Consider the following 22461-nt stretch of genomic DNA (forward strand, 5'->3'; position numbering starts at 1 on the left):
CTGAACAGCATGCCTTCTTTAATGGCAATAGCTGCGGTGCCGTACGGGCCGTCTACTTTTTCCCCTTTAGCTAGCATGTTCAGGACAGTTTTGAGAATGGGGTCTTGAGTTTAAACCGTTTTCAGGTCCGGGGGCAATGCTACCCCTGCCCTCTTTGTTGTCCCAATCCCAGCCCTAACCGCTGCAATGGGGCTTGGGTTGTACGGGTCCCAGAGCTTGCCCGTGTGAGCACTTTACTTGGCCAACATGTCAACCTGCTGGTTTCCCTCGCTACGAGGTTCAGTGGTTGAATGTGCCTTCACTTCACTTCACCTTCCCTTCCTCCCCTACGGCTGCCATGATCTTTTCCAGTAAAGGCTTAATCGCCAGGAGTTTCCTATCTGCAGATGTGTATCCGCGACGGGACCAGATAGCCAAGTATTCCGTACACGAATTGCATGTGAACATACTGTCCGAGCAAATCGTGTACGGGGTAGGGAATTCCTCGGGGTGTGTGACCACATACACCACCGCCAACAGTTCAGCATGCTGGGCACTCATGGTACTGGGGAGTTTAATCGCCAGGGCAATGCCTGCCTCTGGGTCATAAACTCCGCAGCCTGTGAGTCGTTCACGCAGATACAATGCTTGAACCATCAACATTGATGTAGATGTGGGGTGTAACCCGGCCCGAAAGCCTATGTTAACTTCCCATACCCCTTCTACAGAACACCGGTGGGCTGTCCCTGGATAGATCATGTTGGCTGTGAGCCTTGGCTCGCAGAGATCTTTTACCCTTAGGTCCATCTGGGAGAGGAGTAGGGTCCAGCGAGTAATGCGGGCACTGCTCACTGTCCCATTCATGATTCTCCCATCCAGGAGCATCTGGGTGGCATGTGATGGATAAGGAGTGTGATAGGGGACCCCCCCTGTGAAGATCAGTGATCTTTTCACAGCCCAGTGAGTGGCTAGGAAATGCCGCTCACAGTTGGAGTACCCCATCGCCATGTCAGTGAGTATCCTGGAGGAGTAAACCACTGGTTTCAGCCAGCCATGCCGCTCCTGGAGCAGCACTGCACTCAGGCTGTCCCCGCTGGCTGCTACGTCCAGGAAAAACTCCTTTCCCCCCCCATCAATAGCCCCTAAAGTCAGCACGGTCTGCAGGTCTTTCTTGAGTTGGATAAATGCTGCCTTGCAACCGTCATCCCAATCCCACTCCACTCCCTTGTGTAGGAGTCGGAGCAGAGGGGCTGCTGTGGCTGCATAATCCTCAATGAAATCTCTGCAGTGCCTGGTTAGCCCTAGAAAAGATCTCCTGTTACTGTGTTGGGGGCTGGTAACTCCTGCACTGCTTCCCTTCTAGCTTTGTCAATGGCTCTTTCCCCAGCGCGCACAGTCAGTTCCAGGAATTTTACTTCCTTCTGGCCGATCTGTCCCTTCCATCTTCAGCAGCTCCAGCAGTTCAGCCAGCAGTGGGCCATGCTCCTCCCCCTCATCGGTGAATAGAAGCAGGTCATCCACATACTGTACCAACTGCTGGGGTCTGTTGAAGCTCTTTAAACAATTTGCCATACATTGCTGAAAAATGCTAGGGCTGTTGTGGAAGCCCTGAGGGAGACAGTTCCAAGTGTATTGCTGGCCTTTAAAGGTAAAGGCCAACTTGTACTGGTCTTCTCTTCATACAGGGATGAATTAAAACCCGTTGGAAATATCCAGTACCGTGAAGGTGGTCGCGGAGGCTGGGATACTTCCAATGAGGTCGGCAACAGCGTGGGTGCACAGGCGAGGAGGTTACGGTTGAGTGCTCGATAGTCCATTGTGGCTCTCCAGGAGTTGTCCAGTTTCATAACCAGCCACAATGGAGAGTTCACATGGGTGGCTATTGGTCTCAATACCCCCTGCTTAACCAAAGAACCCAAGGCTGTTTCCATATCTGCCTCCGCCTCCCTGGGGAAATTGTACTGCTTTTGCGGTCGGGTCATGGGTTCTGTTGTGTATCTGTAAAGCATGCACTCCCATGTTCCGCCACTAGGGAGCACATCCCCTAAAGTCCCAAGGGATCCAAGCATCCCTTGGGAGCACTGTATATAAGCCGGTCCCTAAGGCCTGTTCCTCACTCTGGAGTGTCTTAATAAAAACTGAGGTCACTGTTACTTTAACCTCTGTGTGCAGTCTCATCTGTGTTAGGAACACAATAGCTTCCCCAGCTACGCTAACCTCTACCCGCTTACCCTTCCACAGTTGTGTTTGTGAGTGGCAAAAGCTGCAAGGTGTGCCCTCACACACTCTTGGTATTCCATCGGAGCAATTCGAGGTCGTAACCCTCCTTTGGCTTCATGGTACACACCGTCCCTTTGCCCCGTTTTTCTGGGATAACCACCACCTCACTTTCCTGTCGCGTGCATACTGCCCCCCAAAGACAGTGGTTCCTTAAATCCACTAGAATCCCGAGGCCTATAATAAAATCGGCCCCCAGGATCCCCTTTCCTTCCTGCTCCCACTTCATTAGGACACAAGTCCACTTGGTGTGGAGTGTTCCCAAGTTAATAGAGAGAGGAACGGAGAATGATCCAGCCTGCTCGGTGCCTGTGAAACCCACTAAGCTGTATGGGACCCCGTTAGACAGAGGCGAGGCAGTGGGGTTATCTGCGAAGACGAGGGTGCTTGATGCACCGGTATCCAGCAGATAAGTCCCCTTCACCTTCTCCACCTCCATCTGAACGCACTGTCTCCTCCATGCATCGTGCTTGACGGAACACAGGTGAGCAGGCTGCGCCTGTTCTAGTCACTGTCCTGGATGGGTTGGGGAAGATGGGATTACAGTACCGGTGGTGGTGGCTACCCTCCCTGGGGTAGTATTGTTCGGAGCGCAGTCATGAATGTGTCGAACGTGTAGGGAGAGACTGGTTTCCCGGTCTCGGTCTTTTGGGCAGCGGTTGGAGAATTCTTCCCTGCACTACTCTTCCATGGGTTCCTACAGTTCTTTCTCCAGTGCCCACTATTCCCGCACCCGAAGCAGTGACGCTTCGTATTGGAGGGGTTGTCCCCTTTCTAGTGCCATTCCTTCTTATCCTGACTAGGTCTGATTTCGTGGACCTTTCCTTTGGGTGAGTGCTCTTCCGTTCCTCTACCGTTTCGGTAAGCTAGGGTCTGTTGCCTGACCGCTGCTTCCTCGGTGGCACAGGGATCTCTCGGGTCAAACCAGGCCTGAGCCTTTGCTTTGATCCATGGTGAACTGTTTGCCACCAGGCTCTGGAGCCAGCGGACTCTCTCGTCCCGGGTCAGGTGATCCCGGTCGAGAGCCCCACCACAGGCGCTCTGGTACACCGGCCACAGTCTGTCTGCGAAAGCCTGTGGGGTTTCCCCTGTGAGCTGCACTGTCTTCTCCACTCGGGAGAAGGGACTCCCGTCATTACAACCCATGGCTTCCAAAATGTCCTCCCAGATGGCAGCATATGTACTCTGCCCCCTTTTGCTTTCGGCAGAGAGGGACTGATACAGCTTGCCATCCAGTGAGAGGAGGAGCATTTTTGCTATCTTGGCATCATCGCACCAGTTAATATCCTTTGCCTGTTCCACCTCCATAAAGTGGACCGAGGGGTCTCCCTTCTGAGTGATCTATCATAGTCCTAAGCTGTTGGGTAGTGTGGGGAACGACGAACTGACTTTCTAGGGGCCCCTGACCCCCACCACCGACGGGCGGGCCAAACTTTTGTTTCCGGATCAGGCACACTGGCCCCGGTTCTGGGCCTTCTTGCTCTGGCTCGTCCACCTCTCCCTGCTGCCCAAACCGAGCTGAACCTCATGCCACAGGTGATGGTCCATTATCCCTGTCCGCCTCACGACTCGTTCGCCCCTCCTGCTGCCGAGCCGATACCAACCCTGGCGCCACAGGTGGCGGTTGAACAGTTTCCCTCTTCGCTTCCAGGTCCACCCGATCCGCACCTGGGCTTATTAGGCATACAGTGCCTTTGGCCTTGGACAGGGCAAGGGTTAAACTTTGGATTTGTTGCTGGCAGGGTCCGTGGTCTTCCGACTCTAACCCATTTAGTGCTGGCTACTTTGTAAGCTGCCTGTACGTCTCTTAGCCTTTCCTCCTGCTCTTTTACTTGAAGGGTAAGGCGAGCATTCTCTTCCCGCAGTACCTTTTCATTAATCTTCGCCTCTGTGACCTGACACTGAAAAGTAATCCTGGCTGATCCTGTACCTCTCCATTAGCTGCATCTTTCCTTGTTTCATCTTGCGTAGTTCTCCCCATAACCTTTCTCCTGCCATAGCCCTTTCGTGTGATGTTTCCGCACGTTCCCACAGTTCTGCCTGCATGACTCAATGCTTCTATCTCGGAGCTGGACCTGTCACTGCAAACAGATCAGCCAGATTGCTTTCTCTATTGATTCCTTATGGTCTTTGCTTGCAGTCCACTGGGCTGCAGCGTCTCTCAGACGCTCAGCACACAACAGACCAAGCACCCATTCCTTAGTGACATTTACTTTCTTATACACGTAAGAGGAAATCCTCTCTTCCATCTTAGCTTTTTCCTCCAAAACAGCATTCTCTGCATCACATCCTTTGTACCAAAGTCCTGCCGCGGTCGCCATTCTGTAGGGGGTGGTGTGGGGGTCAGGTTCACTTCTGACCTTCTGAGTGATTCGAATCGCTCCCACTCCCTGGGTTCTAGACTTTGGATTTCTTTGGGGATGTGACAAAGTGCAGCAGACAACTGGTTTTGTTGCAAGAAACTTTGATTTTATTCAGGAAAGAAAAGTACAATGTCAAAACTTACAATCTCTAAAATACGGAGCACTTTATTACACATGCAGAAGGGGACACAGAAAATAATACACCTCCCACATCCCAATGCCTAAATCAGACTAGGTTAAACTCTAGAGCAACAGGGATAATGCTCACCAATCCTCTTATTGACAGTTAGCAGTGGTTTGCGGTTTCGGGGTTCACTGGACTCTGTAGATTCTGCTTGCTGTACCCCAAACGTCGTGGAAAACTTCTTGCTGCATAGTCTTCAGTTGAGTTGAGTCCGCTGATGCGGTAAGGCGCGGTTTGGATTTATGGGGTGAGTAATCACTTTCTTCCTGTACGAGTAGGGCTTTGGGTTACTTTAGGTAATGTTTCACCCATTGTAAGCCAGGAATAGATTGTCGAGTGGAAAACTTTCGAATCTTCGGTTTCTTCTTGAGTAGTTTCTTTCTTAGGATTTGTCGATCGCGGTGGTTCGATGTTACCACGTTGGCTGTGGTCAGTTTGTTGCCGCGATGAGTTGGTGATGTCCGAAGTCACTGGGAACTGCTTTTCTCTGCCTTTTTGATGATGTTCTTCCTTCTTCTTCGGTAGCAGAGCAGTGTAACCCAGGAGTGCCGTAGAGGCTGAAGACGCTGAGACTCAGAAGGCTCCAGAAGGCTGTCCTTAACCCGTAAAAACAGGGCCTTTCTAATCTGCGCGCCAAATCAAACCCGATTCTTTGTCTTAGTTTTGGTGGGCTTGGTAATTTTTTGTTGAATTTTGGCGGGCTCGTTAACGATAACTTGTTTAGGATGTGTCGATCTGTTGAATTCGAGTTGCGATTGTAAAAATTATTTTTGGTGTTTACGTTGTCTGCCTAGGCCTGGGTTTTCCATGCAGGTCGGATAGGTGATTAACATTATGCATGTGCTGAGTTTCATGCTTAGAGCTATGGCTGGCTATCTCTGGGTCAATTGTTGCTATGTTAATGTCTCCTAGGGAGCAGAGTTTTGGAGTTTACACAGTTCCCCGAGACAATTTGTTTAGCTCCAATATCCCAGACAGCTCCAATACCCAAAGACTGGCCTTTTCAGAGGTTAGTATTCCCCTGGTTTTGCAGCCCTTTTCTCTTGCAGACCCATGCACCCTTTAAAATCTTGAAGTTCATTTTAAATGAGTCCAAAAATGATCCTTCCTTAAGGTTTCTTCACACAGAGGGGAAATCTTTAAATTTTGAGAAATCTTCGAGTTTTACAGATCATGGACTCAGCTCCACTTCCCTGCCCACTCCTCATAATCCTTTATTCCCTTATTGCTTAAAAATCTGTCTATCTCCGCCTTAAATATATTCAATGACCCCGCCTCCACAGCTCTCTGGGGCAGAGAATTCCACAGATTTACAATCCCCTGAGAGAAGAAATTCCTCCTCATCTCAGTTTTAAATGGGCGGCCCCTTATTCTGAGACTATGTCCCCTAGTTCTAGTTTCCCCTATGAGTGGAAATATCCTCACTGCATCCACCTTGTCAAGCCCCTCATTATCTTATATGTTTCGATAAGATCACCTCTCATTCTTTTGAACTCCAATGAGTATAGGCCCAACCTATTCAACCTATCTTCATAAGTCAACCCCCTCATCTCCGGAATCAACCTAGTGAACCTTCTCTGAACAGCCTCCAATGCAAGTATATCCTTCCTTTAATACGGAGACCAAAACTGCATGCAGTACTCTAGGTGCGGCCTCACCAATACCCTGTACAGTTGTAGCAGGACTTCTCTGCTTTTATTCTCTATTCCCCTTGCAATAAAGGCCAACTTTCCATTTGCCTTCCTGATTACTTGCTGTACCTGCATACTAACTTTTTGTGTTTCATACACAAGGACACACCTGATTTCCCCTCCTCCCCACAGAAGGCCATCAAACACTAGACTCTCAGACTACCCCTCCCCAGCAAAATCATGTATCCAGTATCCCTAACTACCAAGCCATCTCGAATCCCCTCACCGGAACTTGATGCTATTGCCTTCAACTCTCTCTGTTAATAGAGTGCCAATAGTACTGCGTGTATTCACCCATTCCAGTCCCAACCCCACGGCATATAGCCACCGTCCATTCCCAATCCCACTGCGTGTATCCACTCATCTGAATTCTGGTTGTGCTGCCTCTAAACCTCCCCAGAAGGCTCAAAATCACCCTCTTGTTGGAGTCCTAATGCTCTAATTTATCCTTTTCGCGAAAAGGAGTAAGAAAAAGGAAAAGGGAAAAAGAAATGAAGGAGCAATGAGGGCAAAGGAGAAATATATAGCAATGAGGAGCATTAAAGAGGAGCATTAAAGCAGAAGACATCGAAGTGAAGGAAGAGAGAGAAGTGAAGGAGGTGGGAAAGACATGATCCGAGGATTCCAAGAAAGGCAAAACAGATTGGGAGTTTGTAAGGCGTTTTCACAGGGAGTGTTGTTGTGCCTTAGGTGTCTCTCTCTGGGCTTCTGCCCTCACAGCTTATGCCTGGCCTGTGAGGTACCCTGAGTGCTGCAAGAGCACCCCTGGAGAGACTGTGTCCACAGCTTATGAAGGGGGTTTTGAGACTCGTGCGTCCCCACAGCTTATGCCTAGCCTGTGAGGCACCTGTGAGTGTCAAACACTCCTAACCCCTTCTTCCCTAGCCTGTGACACACAGTTGAGCGTTTTCGAGGCGCTCCTAGCTTCCCTTACACTATTCTGACATAAGACTCACGATCAGGAGATGTAATACAATAGAACTGAGACAAGGTGATTCCAAGAGGAACTTTAGGCTTTCAATTTATTTGACAAGGTGTAACTCAACAAACAGCAATACACCAACAAAACAATCCCCCTAAATCCCAGTAAACGGACCCAACGAAAATCTTTACACCAGTTTAGCAGTACAATACCCAACCTCCCACCTTTCCTGGCCTAACTGAGTTGGGAGTTCTGGGGACCAGAGGTTATACTCACTACTGCGCCTTCTGCAGTCTAGTGGTTTGTTTCTTCTATCTTCGGTGTCTTCGGACACTGGTTTTCCTTCAGTGTCGAGAATCTTGCTGGTTGTGGTTGTTGGATGATGAGGGCAGGGAAATCATCTTCCATCCTACGTCAGAAACCCTTTTTTTATAGCCAGTTTATCCAGTCCGCCTCTCCTGCTGAAGTCGATTCTTCTCATTGGTGGACTTTGTGATTTTGGAAATTGCAGCAGTTTTAGATTATTGGGGCTTTTTTCCACTGATGTTAACCTACTCAAGGTTTGAGTGGGTGTTGATTGCATTGGCTTCCTGTAGCCATTGTATAGGCCCTTGAGTTGTTTTGGGTTCCCTGGTGTCTAAATGTCTGCATAATTATCCTTCAATTCAGTTTTCCTAACCTACTCAAGGTTTGAGTAGGTGTTAATTGGGTTGGCCTCCTGTAGCCATTTCCTTCCATAGTGTAAACATGGGGAAGACAATAGTCCAATAATGGCTGTGAGTCAGTCCCAGTTTTCGAGCAAGTGCTCTCCCATTGGCTTAAAAGCCCCATACTTCGGGCTGACTCTGTCTCACCATTGGTCCCCCCGGTGTCCTCCCCCGTCCAATCACTGCTCTGCCAAGGTCAAACTATTATTGGTTTCAATTCACAGCACAGACTGATCCCACAGCCCTTTTCCTTCTGGGTAAAATGAGGGGGTTTTCGTCCTCCCCTACAAGTTGGACGAGGTGTTTTTGCCACGATTCTTCCTGACTCTGAAGCAATTTAATCAGACAGTCCACTCACTGCTGGTGACACAAAGATCCAGCTCACTGCTTCAACAAGTTGGACACCCTGTCCTAATGCATGATAATAATTATTTTCATTTTGTCGTTTTGCTTGTTATATTACAGGTATATATAATTTCGTAAAACTAACCTGTGGGGTGTATTTAAAATCCTCTGACATTCACGTGTAATCCAAGTATTATTCGCGGCGGGTTAAATGTTTTTCCTAGCCTTGGGTAGCTGATTTTAATGTTCTTTAATTAACAGGTTCATTCTTGCGGGATGCAGATATCCATGAGAGGGGTTAAAATTCCTCTGTGTGCTATTTTTAGCTCATTGTGATAACGCGCTCCCATCAAATTCCTGCGTGCTATTTTAACATAATCATTGATACCTGTTGGTGGTACGTGAGCTGCTGCAGTGAATAAAGACGCAGAGCAACGTTTAGAACCAATTCTAAGGTGTTGTTCAAACGCAGTCTGTACTGATCGATTCCTGCAGTTCAACCTCATTCCAAACCACTGAGCTCACTCCTTGAACAGACACCCCCTTTTTCCGGCTCTTGCTGGAGTGCTGAATCCAATTGTGCTCACGACGGATGCGAAATGGGCAATGAGGTGGCAGATGGAGTACAATGTGGGGAAACGTGAGATTGTTCACTTTGGTAGCAAGAATAGAAAAACGGAACATTTTGTAAATGGTGAAAAACTATAAAATGTTGATGTTCAGCGAGATTTAGCTGTCCCAGTACAAGAAACACAAAAAGTTTGCATGCAGGTACAGCAAGCAATTAGGAAGGCAAATGGCATGTGGGTCTTTATTGCAAGGGAGTTAGAGTACAAGAGTCTTGCTCAATTGTACAGGGCTTTGGAGAGACCACACCTGGAGTACTGTGCACAGTTTTGGTCTCCTTATCTGAGAAAGGACATACATGCCTTGGAGGCGGTGCAATGAAGGTTCACTAGATTGATCCCTGGGATGAAATATTGTCCAATGAGGAGAGATTGAGGAGATTGGGCCTATACTTTCTCGGGTTTAGAAGAGTGAGAGGCGATCTCATTGAAACATATAATATTCTGAGTGTGATTGACAGGGTAGATGCTGAGAGGCTGTTTCCCCTGGCTGGTGAGACTAGAACTAGGGGGTATAGTCTCAGGATAACGGACCAGCAATTTAAGACTGAGATGAGGAGGAATTCTTTCACTCAAAGGGTTGTGAATCTTTGGAAGTGCCCCGAAGTGCTGTGGATGCTCAGTCGTTGAATATATTCAAGGCTGAGATAGATCGATTTTTGGACTCCAGAGGAATTAAGGAATATGGGAATAGGGCAGGAAAGTGCAGTTGAGGTCGAAGATCAGTCATGATCTTATTGAATGGCGGAGCAGGCTCAAGGGGCTGTATGGCCTGCACCTGCTCCTAATTCTTATGTTCTTATAAAACATGGAGTGGTTCAGTAGACTACATCTGCTGTCAGATAATCAGACATAAACACCATAAGAACATAAGAACATAAGAAATAGGAGCAGGAGTAGGCCATAAGGCCCCCTCGAGCCTGCTCCGCCTTTCAATAAGATCATGGCTGATCTGATCATGGACTCAGCTCCACTTCCCTGCCCGCTCCCCATAACCCCTTATCCCCTTATCGTTTCAGAAACTGGCTATTTCTGTCTTAAATTTATTTAATGTCCCAGCTTCCACAGCTCTCTGAGGCAGCGAATTCCACAGATTTACAGCCCGCTGAGAGAAGAAATTTCTCCTCATCTCAGTTCTAAATGGGCAGCCCCTTATTCTAAGATCATGCCCTCTAGTTCTAGTCTCCCCCAACATCCTCTCTGCATCCACCTTGTCAAGCCCCCTCATAATCTTATACGTTTCTATAAGATCACCTCTCATTCTTCTGAATTTCAATGAGTAGAGGCCCAACCTACTCAACCTTTCCTCATAAGTCAACCCACTCATCCCCAGGATCAACCTAGTGAACCTTTTTTGAACTGCCTCCACAGCAAATATATCCTTTCGTAAATATGGAAACCAAAACTGCACGCAGTATTCCAGGTGTGGCCTCACCAATACCGTGTGCAGCTGTAACAAGACTTCCCTGCTTTTATACTCCATCCCCTTTGCAATAAAGGCCAAGATTCCGTTGGTCTTCCTGATCGCTTGCTGTACCTGCATACCATCCTCCTGTGTTTCATGCACAAGTACCCCCAGGAGCCGCTGTACTGCAGCACTTTGCAATTTTTCTCCATTTAAATAATAACTTGCTCTTTGAATTTTTCTGCCAAAGTGCATAACCTCACACTTTCCAACATTATACTCCATCTGCTAAATTCTTGCCCCACTCACTTGGCCTGTCTATGTCCTCCTGCAGCCTCTTTATATCCTCCTCACACATTGCCCTTCCTCCCATCTTTGTATCATCAGCAAACTTGGCTACATCACACTCAGTCCCCTCTTCCAAGTCGTTAATATAGATTGTAAATAGTTGGGGTTCCCACTCGTTACTGATTGCCAATCAGAGAATTAACTCGACTCTTTGTTTTCTGTTAGTTAGCCAATCTTCAATCTATGATAATATATTACCCCCAACCCTGTGAACTTTTATCTTGTGCAGTAACCTTTTGTGCGGCACCTTGTCAAATGTCTTCTGGAAGTTCAAATAGACCACATCCACTGGTTCCCCTTTATCCACCCTGTTCATTACATCCTCAAAGAATTCCAGCAAATTTGTCAAACATAACTTCCACTTCATAAATCCATGCTGACTTTGCCTGACCAAATTTTGCTTTTCCAAATGTCCTGTTACTGTTTCTTTAATAATGGACTCCAACATTTTCCCAACCACAGATGTTAGGCTAACTGGTCTATAGTTTCCTCTTTTTTTCTGCCTCCTTTTTTAAATAGGGGTGTTACATTTGCAATTTTCCAATCTGCTGGGCCCTCCCCAGAATTCAGGGAATTTTGGTAAATTACAACCAGTGCATCCACTATCCCTGCCGCTACTTCTCTTAAGACCCTAGGATGCAAGCCATCAGGGCCAGGGGATTTATCTGCCTTTAGTCCCATTATCTTACTGAGCACTGCCTCCTTAGTGATTGTGATTGTGTTAAGTTCCTCCCCCCCATAGCCCCTTGACTATCCACTGTTGGAATATTATTAGTGTCCTCTACCGTAAAAACTGATACAAAATACTTGTTTAGAGTTTCTGCCATCCTTTCCAATGAAGTACTGTAGGTAGGTGACCCTGCATCTTTCTCCTCCTCTAATTCCAGAGTCCAGGTGGGATAAAATGGTCAAGGCTCACAACTCAGTATTCTTTCAACTGTTTATTATACTACGGATAACACACGTCACTTCGCTGCTCCCTTTAAGTTCAATCAGTAACTCTCTTTACCTTCAAACTCTACTCACCCCAGCGGTCACTCAGGGAAGTATGTTTCCATATGCGCGGTTGACCAAGACCGCCCGCAATTACCTTGCAAGTTACCAAGTTACCCTAAACACACACGGTTTATAATACAAAGGTCCTACCAGTGACAATGAATGACGCAATCCCCCCTTTGATGTACCACTTGATCACGTCCCCATCCTGGGTCAGTGAATAGTCCATTATCACACAAAGAAATGTTCTCCTGCGGTTTGATTCTTCAACCATTATCACGCAAAGTATTTTTGATGGGGAGTTTCCGCTCTCCTGATTTTTGATGTTCACCATTATCACATTTTTGATGGGAGTTTTGGGTCATAAGAACTTAAGAAATAGGAGCCGCGGTAGGCCATTTGGCCCCTCGAGAAAGTCTATAATGGGCTTTTCACTCCTGCAACAAGGTTGACGTTAGCATTTCAAAAAGGTGAGGCAACCACTCCAGGCTTGGTGGGGTCATGGTCTTCAAGTTCATATGAGGCTGGTCAATTTACAAAACTATCTTCACAGTACATCCTGTTGACCCTTTAACTTTCAGTTTACTTTAAGTTAAATGCATTCTTCCTGCAGGTGTAACTACAGTGCTCTAACCGCTGCCTCCTCAGATGGCCTCGGCACATCTTGTATCACTCACACATTTTTCTCTGCTTGCCTGGCTTTTCTTTGTCCCTGATGTGCTTTCATTCCGGTGCTTTTCTTGGTAGTGGTCTTTGCCCCACTCTCAGCGCCTGGGCAATTAGACCGTGACTTTGGGCTCCTGCACTCACTGGCCCGTGGTTTTCCTGTGTACGGGCGGAAGATCACAGGCTGGCAAATGCACAAGCCCAGCTCAACAGGCTTGCCATCTCTGTACTATTTGTGCCGGCCTTCTCTGAATTTTACAGTTAATATCCTAACAAGTAATTTGTCTATTGTTAGGACTCTTTACGCAGTTATGTTTTTGCAAAATGTGATGTGGGATTGTAGCGTTTTCCATTCAGCAGCTGCTGGGAAGTTTTTTTTTTACATCTTTTTTTTCTCTTTCTCTCCTCCTCTCCTGGAAACGCTTTCTCAAGTTGGAATATAACTTGTTGATACCAGCATCGCTCTGGGTCCTCTTCCAAGTGACCATTTGTTAGGCACGAGGCCCGTCAGTGAGTTTTATTGGCGTCCTATTCAACCATGGAATACATGGTAATCCTGTCTTCGTGCAACATCCTTAGATGCAGAACTTTGCAGCAGAGGTCCCTGGACAGTAATCAGGAGCAGGAACCCTGGTTGCTTCTTTCCCATTCTCTAGCCCAGGCACTGAGATCAATTGTAGTGCCACAATTAGCAGCCTGCCTGAGATCAGCCAACTGGAACCTGGGGTTTAACGCTCTTTATACATTTGTGGGGTACCTAAACGGCATGCACAGCATGCTCAATATGGTAGACTATTCGTCATGTTGCGAGATGAGCAATCCAGAGGTCATGAAATGAAATGCCACAATGGCGTTAGGAAATCAAATTCAAGTCTGGTAATTGCAATCCTGTTCAAGGCTATCATAGAATCCCAATGGGTTCACTCATGCCCTTCAGGGAAGGGAACCTGCCACCCTATCCACTCCAGCCTACACATGTCTCCAGTCCCACATTATGTGGTTGACTCAAAGTCCCCAGGGCAGCTAGAGATAGGTAACAAATATCACCTATATCCCAATCAGAAATATATAAAAAAATATTTAAACACCAAATCATTGACGGAGTATTTCTGGACTTTTAATAAAATTATCTTCAAGACAAAATGTACGACTGTATATCCAGCCATTAATACGTCCACCATAATGTGATCAGATTGTTCATTTTTTAACCTTTTGATTGCTGCCATTACCTTTTCTCAACATATCTCACTTATATCAGTATATAACTCATCTGTTGTTTCTTGTGTCATAAGCTTGCAACCTTTGAAAAAAGCCTCACCTATTAACAAGTTCCTAACATTTATATAGCACCTTTAATGTACCAAAACTCCACAGACTACTTAATAGTAAAAGGAGTAAGAGAAGTTCTGAATCATCTTCTCGGATTTCTTTCTCACCGAGATTCCGTGCTTGTCTCCCAATGAACACGCGTACATTTATAAAGAGCTTTCCTATTTATTCCTTTATAATTTTTTTGCTTTTATAACCATCCAAAACACTTTTATCTATTTAAACCCATTTCGCACCTGCAACTATCTTCTTGCATTGTGCTATGGGCTTCCCTGCTTCTTTGGCTATTCTGCTCTTTGTTTCCTTCCATTCCATTTTGCTCCCCGGGTGTCCAATTCTATTCAGGTGTCTGCATTTATTCATACGTTCTATCCTGTAACTCTTGAATTGATGTGTTGCTGCAACAAAAGGATTCCCATTTTGCTCTCAATAGTCCACCTTGCAGCGTTTTAAATCAATAATATAATCATAGGGCAAACAATTTCATCACATCAGTATCCTTTTGCTACAGTGAACCATTTGGCAATTGTAATCTCTTTTATCTCTGCGATGCTTTCAGCTTTGGTCTCAGGTTATGTAACTGCTGGTCACTTTCCATTCCCTTGCCCTTTCAATCTCTTGCTCCAATGAAAAGAAAAGAAAGACTTGCATTTATACAGCCCCTGTCCCAACCACTGGACATCTCAAACTGCTTTACAGCCAATGAAGTACTTTTTGGAGTGTAGTCACTGTTGTAATGTGGGAAACATGGGCAGCCAATATGCACATAGCAAACTCCCAGAATCAGCAATGTGATAATCTGTTCTTTTTGTTATGTTGATTGAGGGATAAATATTGGCCAGAACACTGGAGATAACTCCCCTGCTCTTCTTCAAAATAGTACCATGGGATCTTTTACATCCAACCTGCGAGCAGATGGGGCCTCAGTTTAATATCTCATCCGAAAGACGGCACCTCCAACAGTGGAGCACTCCCTCAGCACTGCACTGGAGTGCTCAGCTTAGATTTATGTGCTCAAGTCGCTGGAGTGGGATTTCAACTCACAACCTTGTGACTCAATAGGCGAGTGAGCTACCCACTGAGCCACTGCTGCCAATGCCCATCCTTTCTGAGGCGATGCACCTTGTTCTTTGTGTCATCTCTTTGTTGAGTTTTTTCTTTGTGAATAAACGCACCAGGGGCATCCCTTGCAACTTGTGCTCAGCAACGCTAACGTGAAATGGCTCCTGTCTTCATTCATACCAAACTTAACTTTTACATGACTTGAGAGCCGCACCCTGAGCAAAGGCAGCGGACTTTGTGAAACGCTTCGGTCACCCTTCAAACGTTAGCACCAGAACATTTACTGGTGGGAGTGTAAGGCCCATGCTCTCGTATGCTTCAGTGAAGGCGTCGACAATGGCTTGGAGTTCGGCCTCCGAGTGTGTGCAGATGCAGTTGTCATCTGCATACTGTAATTCAATGACAGAGGATGAGACAACCTTGGACTAGAGGCGGCAGAGGTTGAACAGTTTCTCATTTGTTCTGTAGATTAGCTCCGCTCCAGCGGGGAGCTTACCAAGGGTGAGATGGAGCATTGCAGCAAGGAGACGAGACTCCCAAAACAAGCACTCGACTCGGAGCCTCGACACTGCCAGCGAGTCCCAGGTGGGCAGAGGAAATGCTTCAAGGACACCCTCAAAGCCTCCTTGAAAAAGTGCAACATTCCCATTGACACCTGGGAATCCCTGGGCCAAGACCGCCCAAAGTGAAGGAAATGCATCCGGAAGGCAGCGACCCCCCTTGAGTCTCTTCGTCGAGAGCAAGCTGAAGCCAAGCGTCGACATCGGAAGGACCACGTGGCAATCCATGCACCCCACCCACCCGTTCCTTCAACCACCGTTTGTCCCACCTGTGACAGAGACTGTAGGTCCCGCATTGGACTCTTCAGTCACCTGAGAACTCATTTTTAGTGTGGAAGCAAGTCATCCTCGACTCCGAGGGACTGCCTAAGAAGGGAAGTCTGGTGGGAGGGCAGCAGGCCAAAGGCAACGCTCTGTCAGATACCTTCGCCGTTCTCGAGATGACAGGGTAATAAAAATGAAAATTGCCGAGAGAATCATAAACATCTAAATATATAAAGAAAGAAAAAACAATTGTTTCCTGCAGAATGTTATTATATCAGGATATAAGGGAGCTGATGCATCTACTTTAATGCCGATCGGGACTCAGCCGGCAGCTAATGCTCGATCTTACAAATTGTATTGTCTATTTTAATCATGTCAAATTTAACTCATTTTATATAGATATCAATTATATTAATGGCCTTCTACATGCCTCAGGGATTTGAAAACGTCATCTCCCTAAACCCCAACATATCCTATAAATGGTATTAAAGTCCAACGCTTACCTCCACTTCATTTTGTTTGATGCAGATTGGGCCGAGGTGAAACAAGATCTCAGTCCCAACCTTGGTACAATATGTTAATGGTGTTGTTATTTTACACTCCCCAAGCTGAGTGTTTCCTGAACTTGATGCCTGTGGGAAACTTCTCATACCGCATGGTAATGTTCGCCTTACATCTCATAATTCAACGACCAGCTTTCTTTTAAATTTTGTCAAGCCAATATTTTTTTTAAAAGCTTTAACCTGATGAACCACTGATCTTTTTTGCCGGTGTAGTTGTTTCTGTGAGCATTCTGTGTACTCTATGTGTTTAGGTTAAGGAATGCAGTGTCCAGGGTTAGCTAAAGCAAGTCTTGTTGGATGACTGAGAGTTTAGCTGATTTATTGTGACCTGTGTAAAGCAGCAGGCACTTATGTCTAAATGCTGTCCGGGGCTACTTGTGTACCCTCCCTCTGACACACCCTGTGGACTGTGTGGGTTTCAACCTCGAGATGGGTTATTCAAGCGGCAAGTTCTCTTCAGGCTAATGGGACCATAAGATTCTAGCATTCACATGGAGCAATAACTGTCCATGGAGCAAACTTAAGCTGTTGCAATGGCCAATTGATCGGGATAAGGCAGCTTTCCCCGACTGCCAGTATTATATTTGGGTTGTGCATTTGTGTTTGTTTTTAGACTGGACGTTTCCAGTAGATGTATATCCATGGGTGAAGATTCAACAGGATGTATGGACACCTGTTCCTATTCCACAGTTGCCCTTTTTTCAGAGGAGCTCATTGCTACCCTTTCTCGGTGTAGTTACATGGATGTGCTGAGATATATGGAAAAAAAAATAAAAACTCACATTTAAATGGCACCTTTCATGACCTCAGGACGTCCCAAAGTGCTTTACACTCAATGAAGTACCTTTGAAGTGTAATCACTGTTGTAATGTAGGAAACACAACAGCCAATTTGTGCACAGTAAGCTCCCACAAACAGCAATGTGATGATGACCAGATCTTCTATTTTCAGGTGTTGATTGAGGGATAAATATTGACTAAGGCAAGTATGCTGCCATTTTCATGTCCACTGGGTCTGTCTGCCGAATGTTTCAATGAGACCACCTGGAAGTCTCTCCGTCAATGTTATTTGAGTCTTTCATGGTTCTCCAAAATGCTGAAGGGCTACTTGATCCGATCTTTTGCTCCCCTACAAGGCAAGTATTTTGTTAAAGCTGGTGACTTCTTTTTTTTTATTTATTTCTAAATGCATCACTTCCTTTTATGCTCAAAACTCAGCAATTGGGTTTCTAATAGATATCAAGATAGGAGTTACTTTTGACTGGTTCAGATCAATAGAAAGGGCTAATTTAACAGCTCTAGTCTAGATTTATTTTTATTAAACACGATGGCCTCAAAGTTAGTCAAGGTTACCGCAGAAAAAGGGCAGGGATTTAGTTACACCAGGTCCCCGCCAAGTCTAGGAGTATGTGGTCAGCCTTGTAAGGGCCAGAACCTGCACCTGTCCTTTACAAGCCCAATGTCACCGAGCGGAGCACTACTGGAGGCCGGCACACTGAGACATGAGGTATCCTAGCCTTCAGATGGGCACGAGTGGAGCTTACCGACAGAGAGTCCAGACGAGGGGCGTGGCTTGGACCGCCGAAGAAAGGTGAGAGAGTTCTTTCGAAAAAAAATATGGACGGTCACCCTTACCCAGCGGTGGGCTTGAATGGGGTTTTGTGGGTGAGGGGGGAGGGGTGAGGGTAGGGGACATCCTGGGACCCATGATGAGTAGGTAGTGGATTTTCGAAGAACATGGGTCAGATGGGGATGCGGCCATAGTGGTACAGGCACCCGCTAGCCCAGGCCAATGAGATGCCCTCCCTCTGGTGTACAAAACTGCTCGAGGGCCCCGATTCTGGTGCAGGCTATAATTACATTTTCTGCATTTACACTATAGCCAAACAGTTTTGCTTCACACCAGTACTACAGTTGTCATGTAAGTGCACCCTTAACTTTACTTCAGGTGTTTAACTGTTATGAATTATGTCCGTTATTGTTGCAATATCACCGTTCCACTTTATATAGTGTGCACTGGGCATATGTCAGCACCTTTCGCAAATGTAGATAATGATTATATTCACAATATGTTGTAGCTACCTTGTTGGCAGGAGATTTATTTCACATAATGAATGTGCTCAATTGTTGGAGGTACTTTTACAGTAACTTTAGATCCAAATAAGAGTACAGAACAGGTAAGACATGACCCATAAAGTATGCATCTATTAAAAAGCATTAAGGCCACATTCCCTGAGGTGTGTTACCTGACATCATTGAAGCTATTAATAATTTACCTACTCTGCAACATTGTACCGCTGCAAAACACTTGCAGAATAGACCCTCTTTATAACAATGTTGCCAGAAGGCACAGATAAAAAAGGTTACAGCATTGAGCAGGTGGTGCTCACTGTTTCACTTATTACTGAGAAATAAACCGAAAATCAAAGTTAAAACGCAAGTCTGAATTTGTCTATTTTAAGCCTATTCGAATAAGAATATTTGAAGTTCAGCCACACACCCCCACCCAGACCCCCGCTGGTCCTGAATAAAAGGACTTGACGTGGTAGTGCATATTCAAGGGCGTCCTCTGTGGAGTTCCACATTTCAGCTGCGCACTGCAAGTGGATGCCAGGTCATAGCGAGGTGCTCCGTACTCGTTATGACCTGGGCAGGCCATATTGTTCACATGCCTGACACAAAACTCCCAAAGCAAGCGCTCTACTCGGAACTCCTTCACGGCAAGCGAGCCCCAGGTGGGCAGAGGAGATGTTTCAAGGACACCTTCAAAGCCTCCTTGATAAAATGCAACATCCCCACCGATACTTGGGAATCCCTGACCCAAGACCGCCCAAAGTGGAGGAAGTGCATCCAGGAGGGCGCTGAGCACCTCGAGTCTCGTCGCCAAGAGCGTGCAGAAATCAAGCACAGGTAGCGGAAGGAGCGTGCGGCAAACCAGACTCCCCACCCACCCTTTCCTTCAACGACTGTCTGTCCCACCTGTGACAGAGACTGCAATTCCCATATTGGACAGGACAGTCACTAAGAACTCACTTTTAGAGTGGAAGCGAGTATTCCTCGATTTTGAGAGACTGCCTTTGATGATGATGCATAGGGGAAGAGGGATCAGGCGAGGCCTACACAGTAGGCTGGTCTCGCATATGGCAAAGAAACAACATTGGCACAGGATGCCCAAGCCACCTTGCCAGCCAAATAGGTGGACGACCCGATTGGTGAGAACGAAAAAATGGAACAGAATGAGGCAACTTCTGGAGAGAGAAAAAAAATATACGGGGGTTTAACCTATTTTAGTTCTGGTATCTTCAGTTCTTGGTTGTGTGTGGGACATTGGTTTACTGTAGCCAGAAGCAAGGCTCCGGAGAAGACAAGGTTAGAGCAGCTGGTGTGATGGAAAGCTGCTGAAATATGTAGAGTTTGTACCGAGTGCAGAGATGTGGGATGGAAGTGTGAAGTAAAGGTGGAGTGTCAGGGCTTCGCTAAGAAGGCTAGTGTAATATATGCACCTGTGGGTATGGACTGAATAGTCAGGACAGCCGAGTGGTCTAAGGTGCTGTGTTCAGGTCGCAATCTTCTCTGGAGATGTGGGTTCGAATCTGTAGAGCTGTTGAAGGCCTCACCTGGAATATTGTGTTCAGTTTTGGGCTCCTAATCTGAGGAAGGACGTTCTTGCTATTGAGGGAGTGCAGCGAAGGTTCACCAGATTGATTCCCGGGACGGCAAGACTACCATATGAGGAGAGACTGGATCGACTAGGCTTGTATTCACTGGAGTTCAAAAGAATGAAAGGGGATCTCATAGAAACATATAAAATTCTGACAGGACTGGACAGGTTAGATGCAGAAGAATGTTCTCCATGTTGGGGAAGTCCAGATCTAGGGGTCACAGTCTAAGGATAAGGGGTAGGCCATTTAGGACCGAAATGAAGAGAAATTTCTTCACTCAGAGAGTTGTTAACCTGTGGAATTCTCTACCACAGAGAGTTGTTGATACCAGTTCGTTAGATATATTCAAGAGGGAGTTAGATATGGCCCTTACGGCTAAAGGAATCAAGGGGTATGGAGAGAAAGCAGGAAAGGGGTACTGAGGGAATGATCAGCCATCATCTTATTGAATGGTGGTGCAGGCTCGAAGGGCCGAATGGCCTACTCCTGCACCTATTTTCTATGTTTCTATGTTGCATTGTGAGTGGCTTAGCCAGTCACATGATGTTCACAAGGCTCAATAAAACCCCAGTCAGTTGAGTCTAGGTCATCCACAATGAGGTATGCAGTTGTGAGCCTGGAGGCTGAAAGGGTAATGTGGAGTGTGATTGTTAAACCTTTGTTTCTCAACCAACTAGTTCTTAATAGCAATGTGTTGCTGTGAATTATTAAGCAAGGAACCCATGAAACAAATACATTACAGCTAGGATAAAAGTGATGAAGAGGATTGAGAATGCACTGGAGAATCATAGGCCCCGAACTTGGTGGAAGCTAAGTTCTGCCCAAGTACTGCCCAAAGGACCGCTGAGATATCTGATGGTACTTTGGGCGGGAGTTTTGTGGAAAATCCGGGAAAGACCGCCCGGCAGCAAAAAAATGAATCTGGGTGGCAGCGGGCAGGATCTCCCAATATCGGCACCAAATGCAATTCTCGGCAAAGTACTGCCGAGGATTGAGTCGGGCCCACGGAGGGGGGAACATATAAAATTTAAAATTTTCAAAAAATAAAAAAAAACACTGCAAAACCTTCAGGGGACCCCATCCACCTGAAGCGCTGGAAAAAAATTAAGAAAAGAAATTTACTAACCTTTTTTTGTAGGTCTTCCTACTTACCGTTGAGGTTTGACCTGCCTAAACGCGGCAGTGCTTCTCCTTGCTGCAGCCGACTCCCGCCCGGACCAAACTGGCAGCTCGGCGGGCGGGAGGACACTTAGGTGAGCAGCGTGCCAGCGGACGTCAGCGGGCAGGTCCCCGCGGTCTTCCCTCCCCGCCTCCACCAAACTTGTTCGGAGGGGAGACCGCCCAGAAAACTCAGCGGCAGTCGGCAGCAACGGGCGGTGAGTGCACCAAGTTCGGCCCCATAGAATCATATGATTCTCCATTGCTGCTTGCTCCTCAGGGATAGTTGGCTCAATGATGGGGGCTCGTCTGTGGAGTAGTAGCCTCTCCAGCACTTTTATCAGAAGTGCAAAGTAAAGAGATCAGGTTTTACCTGGAGGCTTCACAAGCATTCTTCCCCTGCTTCAGGAGGGCAAAAGTGTGACATACGGAATGGATTCCTTACAGAGGACCCCACAGTACAACCTGAAGGATCAAACCTTCCTCGCAAACAGTGGACAACCATCAACCGCCTCAGAACGGGTCATGGTTGATGCTGCCACCTCCTCCATAGGTGGAAGATTAAAGCATCCCCATCATGGGATTGTGGAGCTCCTAATCAGACCCTGGAGCACATCATTGAGCACAGCCCGCAGAGGGAACTCACAGGAAGCTGTGACACCGGAAGCTTTGGCCTGGATATCCAACTTAGATATTGACATTTGATTTGCTTTGCTACGACCATATGAAAGAAGAGAGTGGAATCATAGCAGTTAATGGCACAGAAGGAGGCCATTCGATCCATCATGTCTGTGCCGGCTGACAAAGACCTATCCAGTCTAATCCCACTTTCCAGCTCTTGGTCCGTAACCTGACAGGTTACGGCACTTCAAGTGCATGTACAAGTACTTTTTTAATGTGATAAGAAGGTAACAGGGTGGATTCCAAACCAACACCTGATGTCCACAAACACTCCCGCTAGTTGCCTCTTCTCCCAATAGTTGAGTAGTAGTCTTCTAAGTACCTGACAACACCTGATGACCTGTGTGGAGGGTGTGGGGAGCACAAGGGGTGTCGGGGGGAGAGAGGGAGGGGGGAATGAGCAACTGGTTCTGCCGTCTATGTGGTATACGTCGCTTTGTAATCTGACGTGGGTCTGTCCACTGGAAAACAGGGCAATGTTCCCCTGGTGATCTTGGGGCGGGGGGAGGGGCTCCTCATGCACTAACCTTGAAGTCTCCAGCTTCTAGTTCATGAATCTCCACATTTCTCAGCCCCCAGTGAAGCCGGGAGCCAAACAAATAACAAGCACCCAGTGTTAAACAACGCCCAAGATTGAGACCAGACAATCCCGCAGCATTCCTGTAAACGGTTAA

The sequence above is a fragment of the Pristiophorus japonicus genome, chromosome 8 (assembly GCF_044704955.1).
Source record: "Pristiophorus japonicus isolate sPriJap1 chromosome 8, sPriJap1.hap1, whole genome shotgun sequence".
NCBI classification, from domain to species: Eukaryota; Metazoa; Chordata; class Chondrichthyes; family Pristiophoridae; genus Pristiophorus; species Pristiophorus japonicus.